Genomic DNA, 12439 nt, shown 5'->3' with positions numbered 1-12439 from the left:
CTTCTGCTGTTCTCCTCAGAGAAATCTGGATGAGCCAGACTCTCTTTACTAGGATTACAGGAAAGAGAAGCTCCTCTGAGCCTAGAGGACAGGAATGACTCAGACCATCAGTAGAGCTGGAAGGAGACTTAGATTTGGGACTGATGAGAAAGCAGAGGCTCAGAGAGGTGAAGTGATTTTTCCAATCTCACACTGTAAATCCCTGCTGAGATTATCCATAAGGCTACTATACTAGGTCAAAATTTGGGTGCTTTCTGATTAGCACATCTCTCCACCACTTTCCTTTTTTTTTTTTTTTTTTGCATGGGCAGGCTCCAGCACTGCAGGAGAGAATTCTACCACTGAGCCACCTTTGCACCCCCCCCACCACTTTAGTCATGTGTCTTCCTATACAGCAGCTTGAGTCAAACAAGGGAGTGATTGAGGTCCCCAAACCCCCTGCTCTGCCTCCCTGTACAGGGAACTAGGGAACACACCTGCAAGGGAAAATAGGGGCAAAGCATTCTGGTTTAATCACAGTTCACTTTGGTGCACAACCTCCACTAAAGGGCAGCGTCTTTGATCTCCCTCCCTTTGGTATGCTAATGCTCCCTCCAAAAAAGAAAAACAGCTAGAAAGGCCAAAGACTCAATCCCCTGCTATTGTTCCAACACATGAACAACCCACAGGTTTGTACGCTGTGCTTTTCTGGCCCCTTACATAAGGTCTCTTTGAACAGAACCCATAACACAGAAAAGTGTGTTTGCAAGTCTGAGTCCTTTGTGTCTAATGAAAACATTTGGAAAATCAAGTTTGGGTGTTCCGCAAGGCAGGACTGTATTTAAACATTTAACTTCAACAACGGGTGGGCAAATAGGAACACTACATATGAATTTTCTATCCTTTCTTTATCTTAGATGTCATTTGTGATTCCATCTTTACTCAGAAGCTCCTCCCTCTTTCTTTCTTACTCATTTGATTATGGAATTAGTAGAAACTGATGAAAAAAAATTGACTCAGAAAACAGGGCCAGCTGCATAGGTGTGGGACAGAAGCACCCTGTGCTTGATTTATTGCTCTGCTGTGGCTGGCTTGAAATTCTTAATAATTTTTGGATGAGGGGCCCTACATTTTCATTTTGCACTGGGCCTCCCAAAAAACGTAGCCTGTCCTGGCAGGGAATATGACTTCCAATCTTGGCTCAAACTTTTGGTGCAACTTTGGCCAAATTTTAACCTCTTTGGGCCTCTGTTTCCTTTTCCCCTCTCCCCACATGGACAGTGACTTTATATTTATTTTCTGCTGAATTCCCCGCAGAATTCAGTGCCTGACATATGATCAGTGCTTGATCATTACTTGCAGAATGAATAGATGAACATCAATAAAACCTGTTGCCAAAGATTTGAGAAAGAATGCTGAATTATAGAAATACATTTTTAAAGAGCTATAAAGACAAACATATTGAATGGTCATTATGAAGTAAGGCTGACAAAAACAGCACCTAACATCTATTTCTCTAATAGTTGCTTTGGTAATTTACTAAATAGTGGATAAGGAGAGAAGAGAATAGCCTTCAGTGAATAAAATCAGGACTGATGCCAGATACCTCATTGGATCTTATACATCCTTCATCTTTACATAAGCACTCATAGCAAAAGGCCTCTCAAACTATAAAGAAAGCTGCAAAGAAAGCTCTGGATATTGCATTTCAGGCCAAGATCTAGTTTAAAAACAATCTGGGAGAAGTCCCATTTGGAAAGACTGCCTGTCTGTAGAATTGTATTCCTTGTTAATATTTTGGTCTCACTTGAAAAACAGGCAGAACTAAAGCTGGACCTGGAAAGCAAGAAGATTTCCCGTAAGGATGTCTCCAGGCAAAAGTGTGTGTCTGGACTGGATAAAAACAAAACAGCAGCTCCAGCAAATCTGGGAGTCATTTAGTAAATGGCTGGACAGTACCCTACATTAAAACTTCTTGATTATCTTCCTTTTCTACTTCCCAGTCCTGGTTCATCTCAGTTGGGTGGTTGGCTTTCCCAACTGAAGCTTCCTTGGGATGTAGGCATGACTCCACCTTAGTTGTGGACATGAAGCTCTGGTTGACGCAGTCAAACTTTTCAGATACATTGCTAAGGTTAGACCATGAAGTCATGGACGATGGCAGCTGTTGACTATTGCACACCTAGTATGTATCAGGTATTGTGCAAGATGCATCATGCGTATTATATTTAATCTTCAAAACCCCTTAAAGTGGAGGAAAACAAAGCTCAGCTTGGTTAAGTAATTTTCCTGAGTTCATTCATTCATTAGCAGCAGAGCTGGTACTTGAGCCTAAATCCCTTGGGGTCCAAAGCTTGGGTTCCTTCTCATCTACTACCTGCCTCTTGATTTTGGACTTGGTCATGACTTGCTAATGGATTGTGTTTGCCATGTGAGAGCTTGCCTGAGGGAAACATTGCCTCTTCAGACTTGGCCCCAAATGAGACAAGTGGAGCAGACTAGAACCAGATATGAAGGCTTGGATAGTCACTGAGTTTTAAGGTCATTTGTTACACAGCACTAGTGCATCAATAGCTGATTAACACAAGCCTTGTTCCCCTCAGTGGGAAAAGACAGCCAAGCTAATATATTTATTAATTCAACAAATATTTACTGATTACAAATTCTGCATGAAGCATCAGGCTTGGTTACAGAGATCATAGCGGTTAACGAATCAGACACGCACTTCCTCAGTTTTGCTTGCTGGTCCATCCTCCTCAACTTAACTTTTAATTGTTATTATTCTGGAAGGCTCCATTCTAGACCCTCTGCTATAGTAATATTTTACAGATTGACTCATGTCCCCTACAAAGACATGTTCAAGCCTTAACTCCCAGTCCTGTGGATGTGAGCCTCTTTGTAAATAGGCTTCTTAAAGGTGTTACTAGTTAAGGTGAGGCCAGACTGAATCAGGGTCGACCTTGACCCAATTCGACTGCAGTTCTTAGAAGCAGAAGAAATTTGGAAACGGGAGGAAAAGACAGACGGGGAGAGAGATGGCCAAGTGATGGGGGTAGAGCTGACATCATGGACTGCTGACAAGTCCCCTTGGGAACACCTCAGACTTAAAAGAAAGCGTGAACCTTACTGACATCTTGATTTTGAACTTCTGTCCTCCCAAACTGTGAGACAATACATTCACCTTGTTTACGCCATTAGTCTGTGGCAAACCAAGACATGATTTCACCTGCATTCATGGCTTCAATTCTACCCATATTTATAGTTCACTCTTTTTTTCCTAAGTCCCAGATTGGCAAAGCTAACCAAATTTCAATGGCCTACTTCACTTGCCGTATGGAGACTACAGACCCCCAATCTAAAAACTACAGACCCCTCAACCTAAAAAACTCATGCTTTTTCTCCCCCAATTTGGCCCTTCTCCTTTTGATAATCACTGATTGAGTCAAGTCCCCACCATACACTGTCAGAGCAAACTTTTTCTTGGCAAAAGTTGCCAAAATTGTAATCAAACACAACTGTTTAAGAAGTTGCTTGTCTCCTTCATTAGACCATAAATTCCTTGAAGGCATCTGCAGATCTGTATGTGACTTTATTCATTTATCTATGGAATAAGATCCAAACTCATTCTCACAACTTTCAAAGCTTTAATTTACCCCTAGCCCTTATTTTTCTCCTTACCCACCAATACCCTTCACATATAGGAAGGAGAAGGGCTTGCAGCCCTGGAAACTGCACCAAGACACCCATGCCACTGGGCCTTGCCTAGCTGGCTTTGAGGAACTGCCTCCTTTCCGAGTCTGCCCTGCTTCAAGAACCCTTCTTTATCACTCACTCTGTCTTCTCATTTCCCCCAACTCTTTCTCCTCTAACATGTCCTCTTCACTTTCCAAGCTATCCCTGTGCAACAAAGAATGAGAGAAAGGAAATGAAGCAAACCTAGTGAAATTAAATCCTATAAACCTGAACTTGCAAAAGGGAAAGTGGCTTTGTGCTCCAACTCTCACTCATGTCAGAGTTTATGTCAACTCTGGCTTGTTTTTCAACCTTTTTTCTGCTTTAGATTGTAATATGCTACAGACTAGATCCTCTTTATCCATTTCTGGAAATCACCCCCATTTTGCTTCCTTCCCAAAGGGCAAATTTTGGCTTTACCGTTAACAATGCTTGGATTTGAACAGCTTTAAGGTAAAGTGACCCCTGAAATGGTTCAAGTTAATGTATTCTTTTGTTTCACGATTTCATGCTTATTTTTTCCGGTTAAGACCCCAGTCCAAAATCCACATTTCAGATAGCACATCCGAGCGGAGATCTCAAACCAGTGAGCTCATGCATTCTGTTTGTCTTGGCTCTGACCCACCTAATTCCAGCTCCACAGTCTGCAAGACCCAGGCAGGGAAGCGGGGTGGACCAATAGATCAGAAGGCGAAAACAATCAACCAGTCCCAGCCCCTTGCTAAAGACGAGATTAGCAAATGCCTTTGGAAGCTGGGGCATCTTTCCTCAGAGGAGAGCTCTGGGGCTCCCTACTGATCACATCTTTGTCCAAGTTTGTACCTCTGTGGGCTTTGACCTTTGCTTATGTTTGTGCCATCTTACAATGATGGCAGCTGGTTTGACACTGTTCTGAACGCATTAAGAGGCAGACTAAGAAGTTTTATGCCCCTCCTCATCCCCTACCCCGCAGAAAGTGTCTTGGAATTAATTTCATGATTGAATTAGTTGTGCTTCTCAGGATGTGGCCACCTGGGTCTGGGCTCCAGGCCTTGGTCCATGGCCCCAGTGGAATGTCCCATTTCTCACCTGTAAAGTAATCAAATACACAAAGACAGGTGCTGACTTATGCACATGACTAATGAGCAGCTGTCCAAACCCCTGGCTACTGGAATCTGCCTTTCCACCCCAGGATGAGTCTTCTCTGGCATGCATGCCCTCTGTCTAGAATCCTCCTGTCTTCTGTTGTTACCAAGAGTCCCCAGAGCCCTATAAGGCTCTGACTTGCCTTTTTGCAGCTATAACCTCCTCCAACCCTGCAGCAGCAGGGGCTCGAGCTCAGTGTGTCCATCCAACCTCTCCCCTGTCCTGGCCTTCTCAGGGCTTCAAAGGATTTTCAGGGCTCAGAGAACTGGGGAAGTAAACAGTGTTAAAGCCTCTGTGGGATGCAGGGGCTCAGGGCTTCCAGCAAATCCCATGCCCCCAGAGAAAGATGGAAACCATGGTGCTCTAGGGCTATATCACCATTCCCATTATGTTTAGAATTTTATGGGCTGGTGTGGGACCTAAACTACGTAAAGATATAAAGATGCTTTTCCATTGGAAAATGTGATGAGTGTTCTATTCGCCTGATATACAGTGAGAACTCTGGGTGGTGTGGGAGGCAGGGTGTTGAAGCTCTTAAGTCTGTGGTTTTAGGCCTGGTCAAGTTCAAATCCCACTTCTGCCAACAACTAGAACCTTGGCAAGTTGCAAAGCTGAACTTCAGTTCTCTCATCTGTAAAATGAAGACAACGGCCAAACTGATTGGTTGTTGTGAAGATTCAAGAAAATGTGTATGAAATTCATTGCTTGAGACTTACCACGTAGTACTCAACAAACCAAAACTGTCATTAAGATGTCCCATTTTAAAGTGAGGAGTTACATGTGAATTTGCGAAGATTTTTTCAAGCATTTTCCATAGAACTCTTTGGAAATAGTGTTCAACCAGAGGTCTTGGAATCAGAGGGCAGAGTTCTGTCCCAGGCTTGGCCACATCACTCACAACCTCTCTGGACTATGGTTTTGTGATGTGTCCAAATGAGTAGACGGGCCAGGATCAGTGATTTCCAAATGCATTGTAACCACATACAGATTTTTGGGAATGAAGGAGGGAGGGAAAGCTGAACATGTGAGCTCTTTCCCCAGCTCCTGGCCCCTGCAGAAGAATTTATTTTACTGGGGCTCTTCTATAAGCTTCCATTTGAAACAATGGTTTTGTACTTAAAAGGAGAAATTTTAAAATCTCAAGACTAAAAGAGGACTGCCTTAGTTTGCCAGGACTGCTGGGACAAATCCCACATGACTAATGAGCAGCTGTTGTTAATAAGTGGCTTAACAACAGCAATTTATTGTTTCACAGTTTCAGAGCTAGAAATTCAAAATCAAGGTGTTGGCAAGTCTGTGGTGTTCTGGAGCTGGCTTGTGGCAATCCTCGGGGTTCCTTGGCCTATATCTCTGCCTCTTATCACATGGTGATCAGTTTCCTCTTTTCTCCTTCAGTGGCTTCTGCTTCTGTGTCCAAATTCCCTAACTTATAAGCACTCCAGTAATATGGATTAAGGCCCACTCTGATTCAAGTTGACCACAACTGAACTAATAATAACATCTTACAAAAGATGTTATTATTTTACAAATAATACAACAACCCTGTTTACAAATGGGTTTATAGCCACAGAAATACAGATTAAGATTTGAATATGACCTTTTTTTGGGAGGGGGGGCACAATTCAATCCCCAACAAAGACAAGGACCTTTCCCAGCTTTATATACTCTGGATCAGAGATGGTATCGCTAGTATAAAACAAGCTGGCATTGCTCTAAGTGCCCCTTATGACTCACTCATTTTTTTCAAATGGGAAAAATTAGTTTTCCCAGCTCCCATTAGTTTCTTAATGGGGAACTGCAATTGCAGAAGAGCTGGAGCTAGAATCCACCAGTATCTAATTTACTTCCAAATAGGCTGAACAACACTGTTGTGAAAAAGGCATGTCTGATTGTCTCAAAGTACCATGTGGTTGATTATTTCTAATAAAATGAACTCATGTCAAATTGCCAATTTGTGTGTCTACCATGTCACAGAAAAGAAAGCTGAATTGATTTAAGGTTGTAAGGATGGTAGTGTTTATCCTAGTAATTTAACTCAACAGACATCAATCTTTTGCCAAATCTGGCCAAACAGAGATTGGTGTGTGGACAAGATGTCCTTTGTGCATTTCCCTAACAGGTAATGGGGTTAGACCAAGATGTGGTGTTAGCGTGGGTTCTGCACCAGGGGCAGCCACATGGCCCATGACAGCTGTTCATACATCTTTTATTTCCCTTTTCTTTTCTTCTCCCTTCACAAAACACAGGGTCTGGGGGAAAAGACCAGTAAAGAAGCCACTGGGGCGGGGATGCCTGCAATGGTAAAACTCACCCAAAACAGTCTGTGTGATGGCTCCACACAGTCCTTCTTCCAAGCCAAGCCCCAGCCTCAGCTCCAGCCTCCACCACAAAAGCACCCCACGTGACCTGGCTAGAGCATAGAATTACACCGTTTAGGTGGTAACTAAGGGCTACAGGTGACTATTAAGCCCTTGAAATGTGGCCATTCTAAATTGGGATGTGCTGTGAGTGTAAAATACGCACTAGATTTTGAAGACTTAGTACCTCCTCCAAAAAAGAATGTAAAATATTTTATTGATAATTTTATATTGATTACATATTGAAATGAAAATATTGTTGATATGTTGAGTTAAAATATATTACTAAAATTAATTTCATCTGTTTCTTTTTCCTTTTTTTTTTTTTTAGCATAGCTACAAGAACATTTAAAATGACTTTTGTGGCTTGCATCATCATTCTATGGGTCGGGGTGGATCTAGAAAGGATCAGACCTGTAAAGGGTCTTGAATTGACCATTTGAGATGGATTCAGCAAGCGTTTCTTGAGCACCTTCTTTGTACAGGGTACTGTGTTAGGAAAGGTGGGGGAGCCTAAGATGATTCAGCTCATCCCATAAAAGAAACATAGATTATGTGAAAGGTTTTAACAACCGCCAAGGATGAGAGATAGCCAAGGAGTTCAGGCAAGAGTTTTATTTAGGAAAAGAAACCCTCCTGGGCAGTGCTCAAGATGGTAACTGCCTCTGATTGACAGAGGGAGCAGTATTTTATGCAGTGGTAGGATGGATTTCTTTTCAGGATCCTGACATAATTTCTGAGAAATGAGCCCAGGTGAGTTTCTGTTTGGTGGATCAAAAGGTCAGTGCTCTGATTAACCTGCTATTATGTGAGTGGGCTGTTGAAGAAGATGGGAATAAACATGCTCTGAGGGGCCAAGAGAAGTCCTAGTCCCATTGGAGGTGTTTGGGTAATGGAAATATCCCAAACATTCCATACAATGGAACATACCCATTCCAAACAATGCCCTAGAAATGTCATGGGGGGGGACCTCCATGGGTTCCCATGGTAGTCGCATGTGTGTCACACAACTCCATAGATGAAGACAGTGTAGGGAGGTTCAGCTCTTGTTAGAAGCCCCGACAGCACCTGACCTGCTTTCTCATCCACCTAACCCACTCGTGATACTTCGTGTGGTGACTGTCAGGCCCAACCAGTCAGCTCGAAGGGAATGCGCCCACCTCTTTTCACCTTCCTGTTGTGGAGGAGAGCAAGCCTGTGCTGGGTGCTCCACAGCTATTTGAATGATCAGAGAGTGGAAGGAAGGGAGGGAGGAAGGGAAAAACTTGTCGCCAGTTCCTCCAGTAAGCCATGGTTCCACTTAAGACTGTTGGACAGTCCTGGCATTGGCTGGTGTCAGCAGGTGAGCTGCGGTTTCCTTTTCTCTTCCTTCCTTCCTTTGATGCCAGAGACTAAACACAGGAAGAGAGCAGACCTCCAAGAAACATAAAAGCTATAGATAACCCCCAAAGCTTCCTTTGTCTTCCCTTAATCTGCTTCAGGCCTCCCACCAGCTCAGCCCTAATTGAGTTAGTCTGCCAGTGAAAGAGAGGTTTAGAGATGTTAAACTGTTATTTAATGACAAGTGGCAGAGTGGGGATTGTGGGGCAAAGGGCAGGAGAAGAAAGTTCCGTGGGAACCTCGAGCTATAAAGAAGCATCTTTGGATCAGTGAAGGCCAGATAAGGCCTTTTCATTAGTATTTCAGCCAACGTGTTCTTATAATGTTTTTCAAACTGCTGACCATAAACCGTTAGGGGATTGGGAATTCAGTTTAGTGGATTTCAACCACTATTTTTAAAGTGAGCGTGTGGGTGGGGTGAGGTTGATAGAAAAGAATATATCAAAAGGCGTTGAATGTAATAAAAGGAAGTGTTTCATGAAACTTTGTTTCAGACATGGGTGTGGTGTGAGTATGTGAGTGTGTGCATGTGTTTGTGTATGTATTTTGGGCTGCAAATGAAAATGCGTATTTTTCTCTCTGGTCATGAACAAAAAAGCTTGAAAGTCTCCCAAGTATCAGACTGCTTCTAAAAGTTGAGTCCCTGCAATATTAGAATCGGAAGGCATAGTTAGTTAAAAAGAGGTATAAGGTAAGAAAAGCTCAGCAAAGAAGGGTCCAGGAGAAGATATCTGTAGATGTAGGGGGACCAGACAGAGGACTAAGGAACAGAAATTACTGGCTATTTGATAGAAAAGAAGCATGGACAGGAGCAAGCAGCAGGTAAGTCCTGATTGTTGAGTAAAAATCTGGGGCCTGGGCAACATATTAGATTAAAAACATCCAGATGTCTTATCTCCTTTGTGCTTGCCCGACTGAGAGCAGTGCCTGGCCCACAGCAGGCCCTTCCTTCTTGATCTCTGAATGAATAAATGAATGAGTGAATGAATGAATGCCTTTTTGAGGGCAGGGACCAGGTGAGGCTCTGCCCTCCCATTTATTCATATGGGATTCTGGGAAGGAGAATGACGATGGAGAGATGATTCTAGTGGACACATACACTGAGTAGGCAGCTTCCCCTTAGCCCAGACACTTTGCAAAAGATGGCTTTCCTATTTTAATTAAAAAAAAAAAAACTTATCCTTTTGCTTTTCACATTTTATGTTGTCATATTTGTCAAAGTGTAACATAGTGGACATTGGGAATTCATATTAATCCATTTGTTCTATTTCGAAAATAAATTTCTTTCAGTGATTTTTTTCCCCTTTTGGTTTCCATTATATATTGTCTTTGGTAGACCCAAATGGATCAGAAGGTGGGTTTCATCTGCAGGGCGGGGAGGGACAAGAACAATGAAATAAATTCTGATTGAAATGTGATCTTGCGGAATGGAGCAGCTTAACCCTTAAAGAACCAAGGTACAGCAGTCAAGCAAGCCAAGTTTGAATGTCCGAGCCCTGGAGGACAGCTCTGGAAACTTCCAATACTTCTAAGGTTACGAGTCATTCTGAAAGATCTAAATTATTCCTTCACATCCAAACAGAACGCTCAGTGTTTCATGAGAAAATAGAATCTTATCTCCAAGATGAATTCTGAAGTTTAAAAAGAAAAGCTTACTCTTTCCCAGAGGTGGTGTTGAGATTGTACAGAGCAAGTTATTTCCATACAAGTAAACAAGGGTCTAACAGGTTAACGAGGTAATTGCCATTTCAAATGGTTTCACTTCTTCCTCTGAGGGCTGTGCCACAAGAAGGGTCATTTACTTCAGGCTAGCAAATTCATTTCAAAAGTTAAAAGTTTTGAAAATGATTTTTCTCATTATGGAAGAAGGGGGAAAAGACCGCATTTTCTAATGGAGGGGTAATGGAACATCCTAACGATCAGTTATGTTGCTGCAATTTTAGAAAGCAACAAAGAAACACCTAATCGTTGAGAAATTATTTGCCTATCACTGTTCACAAGGGCAAGAAATTATTCATAGGCGGAGACAAAACCAACATGCTCCAAAATCCCAGGGGACCAGTTATCCAAAGCGGGTAACAGGAATAAGAGAAGAGCAGTGATTTTTCAATCCAAGAACACCATTCAGCCACGGAGATTTTTTTTTATTGGTTGCTTTCCCTTCAGGCTTGGTTGGGGTTTTCTTGTATGCACCTTAATATATCCCAGCAGGGTGAAAAACAGTAAAAGATTGATGTTTCTCTGCCTTGTCGTATTTCTCTTTGTTTAGCCCTGGATTTATGACCACACACATGGACACTGGTAATTGCTTCTAGCCCCAGAATATATCTCCTGTGACCTGCCTTTGCCTTTACTCTCGCAGCATGAAGGAGGGAAAAGCCCTAATAAGTGCAGCCCTTTGAACAGGATGGCTAAGAAAGAGAAGGGGAAGGGGGCTGGGAAGGACTTGAACAGACCTGCAAAGTGGAAAAGATGACAAATGGACCTCTTTCGTCCTGTCGACAAACTTGTATAAGGCTTTTAAGCACAGGATTCCATCCAGCCTCCTTTCCCTGGGGGCATGGAGAAGGGACATTTGCACTCCACACTGGGACTTCAAGGCTCTTTCAAGCCTCTCACAAGGGCCGATTTCCCCCCCAGGGCCGATCATCTTGGAGGGGCTCACGCTGTGAGGTGCCCCTCTGAGTTCTGCAGTGACACTGTACAGCCCTCTCTGGCAGCCTGGTGTCTGCGGCGTGTGGGGCTGGGCAGGGCAGAGGGTCCTGTGGATCACGGCTCACGACAGAGCTCCACTTCCCCATCATTGTTCACGGTGACACCTCCCGTGAGGCCCACGTGCACAGGCCAGGTGACCGGAAACAAGTGGCGGGAAGCTGAAAGGGGCCTGGGTGGGAGGGTAGGACCAGGGAGTGCTGAGTCTGAAGGATGCTGTGGCCCAGCCAGAGGTGAACAACGAGAAACGGAAAGGTTCTGAGCCTAAGTGGTGGTCCCAGGGCAAGTTAGGGAGGCTGCACCACTGAGGGGACAAGAAGAGGGGCTTGAGGCAGAGTTGGGAGGGTAGAGGTGGGAGTGGAGGTTGGTTGCTAGGAGGGCCGGGGAACAGGAAGGAAGCAGAAGCCAGAGTTGTCTTTAGGTCATGCTACTTGGGTGTTAGCAATGCTGTTGGGTTGGAGGTCCTGCCTCACTGCAATTCAAGAGCAAAATTGGAACAGACAGGAAGCTTTTCTCCTCCTCAGGGTCTAGGAGCTTACCTGAGAAGGGGCATCAGATTCAGTTGGGTCAAGTGGGGGTCTCTAACTAAGTGTGAGCTGCCTGAGTAGAGTACAGGGGCTTCTGCGGTGCAGCAATTTCCCACACTCTGTAACAGGCAGTTAGCAGGCACTAGGGCTGGTCAGTGTTCTCGACAAGCTGTTCTAACCGCTTGATACACATCAGCTCATTTAATTCTCCCCAGGAGCCCAATGAGGTAGCCACTAGTTTTGTTTTCACTTTACAGGTGAGGAAGGAGAGACAGACAGAGGTGAACTGACTTGCCACAGGTCACACAGGAAGTTAGTGGTTGAGGCCAAGATTCCAGGCTGCCTGGTTGCAGAGCCTGGGCTCTTTAATCACTTTGCTAAACTGTCAGTAGAAAGAATTGGCCTGTGGGTGGGCCCCTTGGGAGGGGAGCCTGGTCTGATGCAGAGCCCCAGTCCCGAATCCCCACTCCACAGCCCAAGGGTCAAGAGACAAAGGGGAGTGTGATGGGCTCAGGAAACAAAGAGCTTCTCCAGGCCCTACCTTACACTAGGAGTCTTGAGATAAACTGATGTGACTTTACTATGTCTGAGGTGTTATTGGCCCCAAAACACCTAAAAATCGAATCA

The sequence above is a fragment of the Tamandua tetradactyla genome, chromosome 2, assembly GCF_023851605.1.
Source record: "Tamandua tetradactyla isolate mTamTet1 chromosome 2, mTamTet1.pri, whole genome shotgun sequence".
In the NCBI taxonomy this organism is placed as follows: domain Eukaryota; kingdom Metazoa; phylum Chordata; class Mammalia; order Pilosa; family Myrmecophagidae; genus Tamandua; species Tamandua tetradactyla.
Note: the sequence above shows the minus strand (reverse complement) of the source record.